This window comes from Erpetoichthys calabaricus, chromosome 10 (genome assembly GCF_900747795.2).
Source record: "Erpetoichthys calabaricus chromosome 10, fErpCal1.3, whole genome shotgun sequence".
Classification (NCBI taxonomy): Eukaryota; Metazoa; Chordata; class Cladistia; order Polypteriformes; family Polypteridae; genus Erpetoichthys; species Erpetoichthys calabaricus.
The window spans coordinates 113,627,595-113,640,081 of NC_041403.2; positions in this window are offsets into that span (position 1 = coordinate 113,627,595).

The following is a 12,487-nucleotide window of genomic DNA, read 5'->3' on the forward strand; positions in this document are numbered from 1 at the left end:
CCCCCTCTTCTTCTCCTTCTTCTTCTTTGGCCAACAGTAGCCCAATTTCCGCCAGCACCCTGTTGGCTAACAGTACTGGTGGCAGTTGTTGTTAACCCGGGGCTCATCCAATCTGGTATGGAAATTTGTTTTGTTGTCCGCATATTGATTTGGCAAAATTTTACACTGGATGCCCTTTCTGACGTAACCCTCCCCATTTATTAGGGCTTGGGACCAGCACAAAGAAACACATTGGTTTGTGCATCTCCTGTGGCTGGGTTGTTGAATTAATTCTACTAAACTTAACAAATTAACAGTAATATGTCCTTCCTGCTTCAGGTAGCCCCCCATGTGAAGATGTTGCTATTTATCCTTTGCAGGTTTGCTAAACATCTTGGCATATCTGTACTGAAGACAATGTGAATCATAAAACAATGTATCATTTTAATGAAAATATTTGTTTTCCTAATAATGACATTGAATGGAGTTGGCAAAATTTGCTTTTGGGCAGAAGTATAATACCAAATTCAGAGCATGACAGCAAAAAGACAAGCTTATTTGGCACTCATAGTACAGATAGATGCCTTCTTTTTGATGTCTACCAAATGCCAATAGCACTGCAAAAGTTTCCATGTTTAATTGTACACCAGTTCCCCATTTGTGGTTTCTTTGATAGGGTTTATACCATTGTATGTTAATGTTCGTCTTCCATTGCAACTATTCACTCTCTGAAGTAACATCACATTTGTTTTTTAGAACATTAGATCCATTTAGCCCAAATCAATAATGTGACCAGCAGGAGGTGCTTTGGAGTGGTCCTTGTACCTAGAAAGACACCAAGAAAGTCCAAAGGAGAAACTAGAATGGGCTTTACTGTAACACTCAAAATATACAAGGGAGGCTTATATACAATTAAAAAACAGCCTATTCCAGTCTCTGCCTTCTAACAGCTTCTGTGGGTGGTTCAGCCACTTACACAAGTACAAACAGTATTTGATATCTCCTTCCACCCTCCCAGCCTTCCTTTCCCAACACTCTTGCCTCCTATTCCTCTCCACCAGCTAAGCACTTATCCATGCTCCTCTACTGACTACAAGTCCCCATGAATGAACACAGGAAGGTGGTTATAAACTATCACCTGATAGTACTTCCAGTGTCATTTGTATTTTGCTATAATTTTCAAACATATTTCCATTTTCCAAATGTCTTTGCAAACATGCTGCTTCCAACTAGAGAACTGGGTTTTTGATGTAATTTTACAATGTACTATATGCTCGGCCATGGTTTTATTAATCTGGCAACCTGGTCAGGTAATTTCATCCTGTCTGGGATGTGTAACACCCTGCAGTTCTCCCTGCTGTCTAGGTCGTCTTTACAATGGTAAAGAGGAATTAAGGGAAGAAAATGCATCTTATTTACATGCTCAAGCTACCCCAATCAGCTGCTTTCAATACTGGAATTGCATGGTTCTACTCCAAGGTCCTCTCAAATTGGTTAGCTCTAAGAGATGGAAAGGTGGAGTGCAATGTAGGGTTTTGTTTCGGTCAGGACTTTGGTGCAAAAGTTAGCGTAGGTTGAATTTAAAATAAACAAAGACATAAACATTAATTTTTACTGCCCATCTCTCACAAATTTCCTGGGAGCTCTTAACTGGCAGCAGTGGTCCTTCTTTGTTTTAGAGAGAAAAATGGGCATTTTTACCTTCATTTGCCATGTGTGACATTCAGATACTCTGAAAAGTGTTCTAGATGGTTGGGCCTGATTGCCCCATTTCTGAGGCTACTCTGGATACTAAAGATATTTTTCCTATAGCTGCTATACATACACTGTTTCTTTGTTATTATTCTGAATACTGGAATGCAACGAGACACTTGAATTACTTGAAAAGTGCAGCAATCCATCTTTTCAGCTAAAGAGATACTAGAGAATTATACAGAAATGTCTGTGCTACAGCAACACTTGCTAGATCAACCCTTAGATAGCTCAAACCAGACAATAAAGGAGAACACTAGCTTTTTTGCTCACTTCAGTTTTTACATATTGGATATGAGAACAGGTTATTCAGCCAAACAAGCTTGTCCATCCTATATTCACCAAAACTATCTAAAATAACATCACTTAGAGATCTGAAGATCTCTAAAGTCCTACTCTCCACCACACCACTTATTCCTCTAGCTCACTGTGTGAAGAAAAACTTCACAACATTTGCATGCAATTTGCCCTTAATATGTTTCAATCTATATCCTTGTGTTATTTTTGAATTATTTATTATAAAGCAGCAGCTAGGATCCACAGTGCTAATTCCCTTTATAATTTTTTAACACTTTAATAATGTCACCTCTTAATCTCCATTTTCTCAAGCTCATTCAATCTCTAATCTCTCCTTTTAGCTCATATAGTATATTAGTCCCAGAATCAGCATAGTTGCTCTTCTTTGGTCTTTTTCTTGACTTGTACTCCACATATCATGATTTATAACCTATTAGCCTTCTTTATCATTTCTGTACACTGGTTCAATGTAGACAGTGATGAGTCCACCATGACTCTTCTCATATGAGGTATTTTCAAGTTTCAAAACCTCCCTCCCATCCAAAATTTCTACTTCCTACTTCCATTTAATGCCTTACAGTTACTAACATTAAATTTCTTGTGGCACATATCTACCTAAGCCTATATTCTGTCCAGGTCCCTTTGCAATAATTTAGCTGGATGGCTATGACTGGGGGTTTTTATTCCAGCAGATTTTACAATTAGTGTAGCATTGTTACTTATATCTGGCCTAAAATATTTCTCATAAATACAGTATTTGTATGCTCAGCTACTGTATATCTTTAAATTCTTATATTTTCTTTTTAATTTGCACATTTCTATAGAGTTTGTTTTTTGCTTGTTTCCAAGTGCTGGTGATTAGCAATACATAGTGCAGAGTTATAATAAGAGAATAAAAAAGAAAAGGTCACAAAAACAGGATGCATTGATTTGTGAAATCAGCTGAAATAAACATTCATAGCCACTGGGATCCCCAGGACTGAACTTGGGAAAGACTGCCATTGTATTGAAATTTAGAATGGCCCTTTAGGATACATTTTTCAATTTGGAGTAGCCTCTAGTGGCTGACTTTAAGAACTGGAGCTGTAGCATGAAAAATACTGACCTTGTCAGATCAGTACAGAGAGCTAGGAAGGGAGAATGGTTAAGGAAAAATACAGGTGTGTGTGTTTATGTGTGCATATATGTATATACTGTATAAGCTCTTGTCACAAAGTTGCACAAGAGAGTTCAGAAGGTTTTCCAAAGAGTAGAAAGTTTATTGCTGTTCTGCTAGTTACAAACACAAGTCTCTAACAGAGGTGATCTGGCTTCACGAGGAACAGCTGTCAAACTTGACACATCAGCCCCAACTCCTGCTCAAAAGAACACAAAGTCTTCTTCATCAAGGGGATCCAGCGGGCCGGTAGCAGAAGCCGGAGCAGAGGGACTCGGGGCGAAGAGAGACAGGAGAGTGAGAGACCTCAGGATGGCTTTTAAATATCCGCAGCCCCACGTAAGGACATGTTGCAGGACAAGCCAGCAAGCCAGCAGCTGCTCCTACAAAGAGGTACTGAAAGAATGAGTTTCATTTCCATTGAAAAACTGTTTAACAGGGGGGCCCTGCATGGAGCGGTCAGAATATACAGTATATATATATATATATATATATATATATATACTGTATATATATATATATATATATATATATATATATATATATATATATATATATATATATATATATATATATATATAGATAGATTTATATATATATATTCAAAATCTGACACTCTATGAATATCAGTGATAACTTATTAAAATAATTTTATAATTGTACAATCATTTAAGAATAATAAAATATTTACTTACCTCCAAGTCTGAAAGCTGTACAATTTTCAACTGAACACAAGTTCAAGGTGAACACCCAAAAACTGGAATTACATGGTCTGGCTGGTTGGGTGAGCACTCAAGCTATCTCCAGACCCAAACAACAACCAGACAAGTCTTGAGTCCAAACACAAGATAATAGCAGGGGACAATACCAATACCTTTGTCCCAGTGACTTCTATGTCTATTCTTCTTCAACTTATGTCTTTATTATTTGGTTTGGTCTCTTCTACCTCTTTGTCTTTCTCAACATGTTAGAAGTTGCAATATACTGTATGTCCTCACAACTCCAAGCCCCCTGAATAAGGGTTCAAAAGTCCAATTAAAGACTGACCCATGAATACTTTTTACATCAGTATTGCATAACAAGAAAGCACCTTCGTGTCAGTTGTAGTACTAAAGGGAACATCTGGCTGGAATTTGCTTGAACAACTTCAGCGTCCTCATTACTTCAGGGTAGTCCAGAGACACTATGTCTGTTTTTCTTGGTTCTAGTGAATATCTTTACACTCATGCACCAAAATAAGTATAGAGCAGTAGTAAAACAATTTTAATAGCTTCACAATTAGGAAGTTCTTAATTTTGTTTCTAACAGATCAATGATACAGTTATTACACACTTAGAGCCAAAACATTATGAGCACTCTCACATAAAGCAGATGACATCTGCTATTTCAAAACATCAATGCATGTGACAGTAAGCTGACATTAGGTATGTGTATTTGATGTATTGAATGTAGCCGATATGGACAGGTGTAAAGACCTGGGTGACCTTGTTAAATCGTTATCACCAAATGGCTGAGTCAGGGCTAGTCATCTGTGGTGAATATCTACTCACAGAGGTCTGCTGTGGCAAAAATCACAGATAATTTTAATAATGGTTATGGGTATAACATGTAATAACACATAGTGCCTCGAACCCTGCTGCATATGGGACTGCGTACCTGCAGGCCAAACAGAGTGCGTATGTTAACCCCTTTCTACAGTACAAAGCACCTACAAGTGTTTAAGATGGACCTTGGATCAGTGGATCAAAGTTGCCTGATCTAACGATTCCTGTGGGGTTTTTTTGCATCATGTGGATTGCTGGGTATGTGTGCATCATTTACCTGGGGAAGAGCTGACACTAGGATGCACTTTGGGAAGAAAACAAGTGAGTAGAGGGAGAGTTGTACTTTACTCAATTTTCTAATGAGAAACTCTGGGTCTAGATGTTAATTTGATGCATGCCACATATCTTAACATCATTGCAGAACCGCTACACCCCTTCATGGCAACAGTATTTCCCTATCTATGTATGCCCTGACTTCCAAATTCCCCAGATTTACATCCATTCGAGCATCTGTGTGATGTTTTGGAACAACAACTTCAATCTAAGGCAGCTCTACCTCGTAACTTACAGGAGTTAGAGGATCAGCTGCTAACATCCTGGTTTCAGATACTACAGGACACCTTTACAGGTCTTGTAGAGTCCATGCCTCAGTGGGTCAGACCTGCTTTCGTGTCACACGAAGGAGCAGCAGCATATTAGACAGGTAGCCATAATGTTTTGACTCATCAGTGGGTATTCTGCATATTAAGAAATTGGTACATTTTCATAAAATGTTAAAGCTGGAAACCTCCAGCCAAAGTGAGGAGATGGGACAAAAATGGTTAAACCTACATTAAACATAAAACCTAAAATCAGTGTGGGCTTTGCAAAACTAATGTTAATGTTTAAAATCCATCAAATTAAGAATGGTCAGTATTACATTACTTTTAGTAGAATCACCAACCACTAAAAACATTGCTGTTTTTCTAAATGTCAGGTCAAATAGTTTTTGCTTATCATTTGTCACTTTTCTATAAAGCAGATACGGTGTTAGAAAAGTAAATTGGTTTAATTGATAACACAATTAACAAAAGTACTTCTATCCCTGGGAATATCAGTATGAATGATATTATCACTGTCTAATGGCTAAGTCATAAAAGATAACTGCAGGGATGAAGACCACATTTAAGTGAGCTAACAATGCCACAAACCACATGAATGAGAATGGTAATTAACAAAAAGGAATTTCAAAGGTCAAAGAAAATCATCTAATCAGTGCAGTACTTTTTAAAAGTATAAACAAATTGTTTTATTAGGATGAACATACTTCCCATCCATAGATATAGTGACAATCTTATGGAAAAGGTGAAAGAAATTATGATATGAAGTTGAAACCAAACATGTGCAGTACACTTCTTCAGTGACTCATTGGAAACTGTGGAAGTCACAGCTTACAAAGAGTCTCCAACACCGTTTAATCCATCAACAATTATTGTGAAGGGCCTAAGCAGAACTATGTGTACCGTACTCTTTAATTTACAAGTTCAACTCACATAAATACCAATTCCAGAAGCTGATCATACCCCACCATCAAGAAACCCAAAAAAGATGGGGGGAATGGAAAGTTCACACTTATACAATTCTGAAACTAATAGATGAGAAGTGGTGCTGGAATTCAAGTAACAGAACTGTGGCTCTGATTATTGGAAACTAATCAAACAAAGAAGTTCTGCAATGACTCTAGGTCACTTTATTTGTACAGAAAAAAGGTGGTTGCTAAAATGTATACAAGGGTGCACTTAAACTTGGCAAATGGTTTTATACGATGGACAAATTCTATTGACAGACATTTGTGGTAACATTTGCTGTAGAGTACCTTCAGGTTAAATGAGTGCAATTTAAAATGGGGCAAACGTTATGTTGCTGATGAGTCAATTTGTATATACCTGTGTATGTCATAGACATCTAGATTAAAGTACAGATTATTTTGCAAACAGTAATGTAGATTTAAACTTGTCTCTTTCATGCTTGTAAATGCAAAAAATATGTCATAGATACCATAGAAGCTCCATTCTGTTCCGTATTCTCTGGTATCTTTAAGTTACTCAGCTATACAGCAGGTAACCCTTTGTCAACTGTAAAATCACAATAAAATGAATCTGACATAAGAGGTTGGTAATGGCTTTCGCTGTCAACAACGTATGCCTTTGCTGTTCATCGTTTATGACTACTGTCGCAGGTGGCTGGTGGGGCACTGCCGCTGAAGGCATCCGGGACAGTGTGGTGTCTAGGAAGGCCTTGCCAAGGCAGCCACCTCGGACAGACGGGATCCGGGAGGTGAGTTCCCTGCTCGCCGGCAGTCAGCCCTGGGGGGCTGAGCATGTTTTGTGTTTTGCAGGCAGGGACTGCCCGGGTTTGCGCCAATGGCAGACGCATGCCGATACGCGGCACTTAGTAGATGCGGCAGCAGCAGAGAGAGCTGCCGTGGAGGAGACGCTGCGACTCAGAAAGCTGGTGCGTTGTTGCACCAGGAGGAGGAGATCCAAGATGGCCACGGACCGGAAGTCCCTCCCTGAGGTGAACAGGATTGGACGGTGTGTCTGGTGTGCCTGCCAATAACTGGATAGAGGCGGGATCAAGGAATGTCCGTCTCGTGCCGGGGAGAGACCCAATTGGGCAGGAGGAGAAGCCCCACAGGAAGCAGTCGGCGGACATGACTGACAGCCAGGTGAGTCAATCGCCGACTGGCTTTTTGTGCTTGTCAGCGGCGCTGCGTAAACTGGAGCAGTGTCTTCAGTCTGTAGAGCCATTTCCACAGGTGCTACGTGCCCTCCAGGCAGAGTTGCTGAAGCTGGAGAGGAAGCTGGTCGCGTCAGTGGAGTTACTGCGAGTTGCGACAGGATGGCGCGACGCTGGATTCTTCGGCCAGAGCGGTACGGCAGGGACGGTGAGTAAAGCCGACCCCGTAAAGCATAAGGGAGATCCCACCGAAAGGGCCCGCAATATACGTGAATGGAACCAAGTAGGGGGGTCTCCAACAGTGGAGGCGGCGCTGAGGGCCGTGCGCGTGGCGAGGGGAGAAAAACCGAAAGGGCTGGCAGGACAGGGGCTGATGAGTGCCCCGGGTCCTAGCACCCTACACCCTGAGCCTGCGGCGGTCTCATGCCACTCTGTAGGGACGCAAATGGGACAGGATCTGCGCCTTTACCACGCACAGACCCAAACCGTCATGGTGTCCCAGAGGAAAGGGAGGAATCGAGGGTAGAATGTCGGTTACTACGATAAGGGAGGACATGAGGCAGGTCAGTAACATCCGGAGAATGGCCGTCGTCTGCGGAGGCAGAGGGAAGCCCCAGAATCCACGGGGGTGTCAGATATACGAGTGGACCCCTCTGTTTCAAGCAGATGGGCGCAGAATCCACGGAGGGGGTGCCGAAAAGGCAAGTCGCGGGGTGTCGGTTGGAGGGGGGAGCGCTGCCAGTGCGCGGTACGGAGGGACGCCAGGAGGTGGTGTCCAGGCTGCGTCTCTGCCCCTCTTTTTGTTTTTGTTGCAGGACCAGACCCTGGACGAGCAGTAGGACCCTCTTCGTTGGGGACTTGCCCTCGTGGGACGGGCCACTTCACTGGACGGCTCTTCACTGGTGATGGGGCGCTGCCACGGCTGGCGGAGGCTACGAGGGTGCAAGTAGCTCCAACCAGAGGGGTGCGGAGACCTCGGCGAGGGTGCCGAAAGAGTAGGCCCTGGAGCTAAAGTAGTAGGACCCACTTCGGGAACGAGCTGCCCTTGCGGGACGAGTCGCTCCACCCAACGGGTCTTTGCTTGCGGTGGGGCACTGTCGCAGGTGGCTGGGGGGGGCGACCCGGCCTGGACGCCCCAGAGGACCGGAAGAGGGCTTACGCCTTTCCCAGACCACGAGGGGGCGACCGCCCTGGCGGCTATGGGGACCAAGGGTACAGAGCTTGGAAGCTCATCCCTGTAGGGGCCCGTGGTCACTGCCAGTGGGCGCCCGAATTCCCTGGGAGCCCTGGACCTCAGCACTTCCGCCACACCCGGAAGTGCTGGGGGGAAGAGGATCGGGGACACCCAGAGTGCTTCCGGGTATGCAGCCGGCTCTTCCGCCACACTGGGCAGTGCCGGTGGAAAATTGCCGGGAAGCACCTGGAGCACATCCGGGTGAGGATAAAATGGGCCTCCTCCCTTCATTCAGGACTTGAGTAGAAGAAGGACGAGGTCTGGGAGGAGGCAAGGAGACGGCCTGAAGAGAAAGTGAAGGCATTGTTGTGTGTTGGCCAGGACTTTTGGGTATTGGGGTTTGTGAGCACATGTGTAAATATGGAGCACCTCAATAAACGTGTGTGGGGTGATTACAACGTGTCTGCCTGTCTGTGTCTGCGTTCCACACTATATGTATCTAAACATTTATAATATGTTAAAATATCATTATCTTTTAAATGATCATTTCCTTAAAAAGGCAGAATGTTGATTAATACTGCTGTCTCCCATTTCTATAATCCCAGATTCAATTTGTATGTTCTTCATTTGTCTACATTAAGTTTTTACTCTAAACTGACCCAATACAGTGAATACTGGTGTGTATATGATTGTGTGAGTATTCCCTTCAATTGACTGCTATCCCATCCAGGGTTGCTTCCTGCCTTGTGCCCTGTGTTGCCATGATAGACACCAGCTACCCAAGATACTTTTTGGTAAGCAAGATTGAGGTTGCATGATTAGTCAGATGGTTAAATGGAGACTTTTTTTTTTAATTTCAAACAGCTGATCTGTGTATGTGCTTGTGTGCTTATTAGTAAATAATTGCATAACCAACCAGAATATTGAAAAATACTTTAAAGAAAAAAGAATGAACTCTTACTCATCTAACGCATATAAATTGCTGCTTCACCCAATAATAATATACTGTAGCACAACCAGTTTGCAATTTCTGGATTTGATTAATTACCATTTCATTGTATGACCTGGTCATATGCACAACCACAGAGCCAACTGACCCAAGATGTACGCCACTGAGAATATGGGGAAAAAAACAATTAGGACACAATAGTAACATGCAATCTCTACATGCTAAACTATCAGGAACAGGATTTAAATCTAGGACTCTGAATCCATGAGGCAGTAGTACTAGCCACAGAGCCATTATGCCGCCTCCAGTTCACAGTCTCGATTTATGACTATGTCGATTTATGACACAGTCTTCATTTATGATTTATTTTACGACTTGCTCTTGCTTTTATATATTATGAAAATCTACATGCTTTTATAAGACAGCATCGTCCATCTTTATATGGTGTAAGTATTCACTCATAAGTTGCCAAGATGTGTTAAGCTTCCGAATCCTGCCACCTCACAAATGGGCTCTGAGAATAGGCTGATGAATTAAAGGTGTAAGGCAGCAGTCAAATTGAGCTGTTTTCTGGTGCTGTCAGAACTCCTTGGATTACTAGTCCGTTCAACCTCACATACGATTAGCATAGTCCTTCTCCTGAATGAGGGATTTGTTCCTCTGTGAATCCACTGAAGCATACAGATCTGAGTTCTGGGATGAAACATCATCAGCTAAATGACTGAGATCATCACCCTCTTTCCAGGATGGGTCTGGATTGGCTTTGGCTCGTGGCAAGGTCATTACATCGGAATACTGAATTTGAGGAGAACTGCGGCCTGACGAAGGCTTAGGGGCTTTAAGCTTCAGATTGGCATAACAGTCTTGTTTATTTGGGCCCTCCTGTAAAGAAAAAGAAATGTGTTACATATTTTCAAAAATATAAATATGAACGAATATGAAGATTGCAAGACAAATGTTATGCTACCATAGAGTTTGTTTAAACCCACATTTTCCTTTCTTAAGCTCTTTGTTTCAGCATATATTAGGACCACGAAACAGTATTTATCAAGGCCCGTGTCCTACCTTTACACAGAAGCATCATGTGGTAATGTTTTTAATAATTATCATCTATGTCTGGGAAAAGGGAGATGAATAACCCCCTAGCTCTGCTCTAGGCACTCTATAACAGATATCTAGAAGGAAAGAAGGAAAAATGTGGTAAAATAGCCCATGAGCCATTAGAAAAGAAAAGAAAATGCTAAAAGGGTTAAGAAAGCTACCCATTAAAGGAACAACAGCCATCCATGCCTTAACCGTTTTTTAGTATACTGTTAATCGCTCACGATGGGTGACCTTTAACTCCATGCTGTAGACATTTCAATAGAAAGCAGATAATGGAAAGAAGCCTTCCAAAGAATTAGAAGAATATCTTTTCCTACTTCTACGTGGGGATGATGTACCTAGTCAACCATCTCCATACAGCTCGACCCTGCACCTCCTCCCCAGTCAAATCCTTTACCTTTAATTTATCCATCAAACTCCTTTTTGGCCTTTCTCTTCCCCTGTACTTTCATTTCCATTACTTTTTCGCTCACATAGTCATTGCTTCTTCTCATCACATGTCCATACAACCTATTTCCCTGTACTTTCTTAGATATCTTTACCTCTTTTGCCGTACCTCTGATTGTCTCATTTCTTATTCTGCTCATTTTTGTAACTCCACACATCCATCTCAACATTTTTATTTCTGCTACATTCAACATCTTCTTATACTCTCTCTTTATTGCCCATGTCTCACCTCCACACATCATTGTTGGTCTTACCACTGTCATAAAAACCTTACCCTTAACCTTCACCTTAACAACCACACTGCATTCTGTGGGTTATCTCTGCTTCTAATTTTCCACCATGGGCTACCACCAATCCTAGATATTTAAACTCCCCGACTCTCTTCAACAGCTCTCCCTATAGCTACCTTCTGAATCCTGATCATCATTAAATCTCAAATATGCTGTCTTCTTCCTCTTCATCCTCAATTCACTCCCAAAGCTTTTCTCCAGTCTTACAATTTCCTCTACTCTACTTATAAACATACAATTAATAATGCACATTCATGAAACTGACTGTGCCAGACGTCTGATGTGTTTAAAATTACTTAATACGGTTAAATTTAAGTAATGTGTTTGTACCATGCTGTAAGTTTATTTGAGCAGCTTCTCAATAAAAACTATATGTACTGGGGAGAATGATTTATGTTCTAAACTGCATCTCATAAGCTTTTGCCTAATCTATTTGTTGCTGCCTTTTTGATGTTCTTTCCTGTGTGTTTCTGATGATGTTTTTCCTATTGCTTATGCTTTCTGCTTTTCTTTTGCATTCCAGTAACTACATTTTTGTTTTATGCTTGTTCTTCCTAGTCTTTTTATTATTTTGTTTGAATTGTGTTTATAGTATTTTATAAACTTCAATAAAAAATATTAAAAGCGTTAATTTCTTAAGGAGATATAGAGCCATTTGCCAGAAAAATGAAAAATAGATATGTATTTTTGAAAATCTATATATATAATTCACTAAGCAGCCTCCAGCGCAAGCAAGACACCCATGAAGCACGCAGGACGGAGCCACACCCACCAACTCTAAGACCATTGGATATGACGACAACTCGCAGTGCCATGCCCACCAACTCGGACGCAGCAACTCACAAAACATGGTGTCATTCTCGTTTGTCTCTGCTACAGTCCACATGCACCTCTGAGCCACGTTGACTTTTCATTATTCTTTTCGGTTACGACGCACGACCGCGTCCACCATCGCAAACTGTTTTACATGCCATGGTCTTAGAGTTGGTGGGCGGGTCTCTGTGAGTTGCTCTTGCGAACGGGCACATGACCAGGCAGTGAGTATGCTTCGAGAACGAGGGTGGACGCGGCAGGACC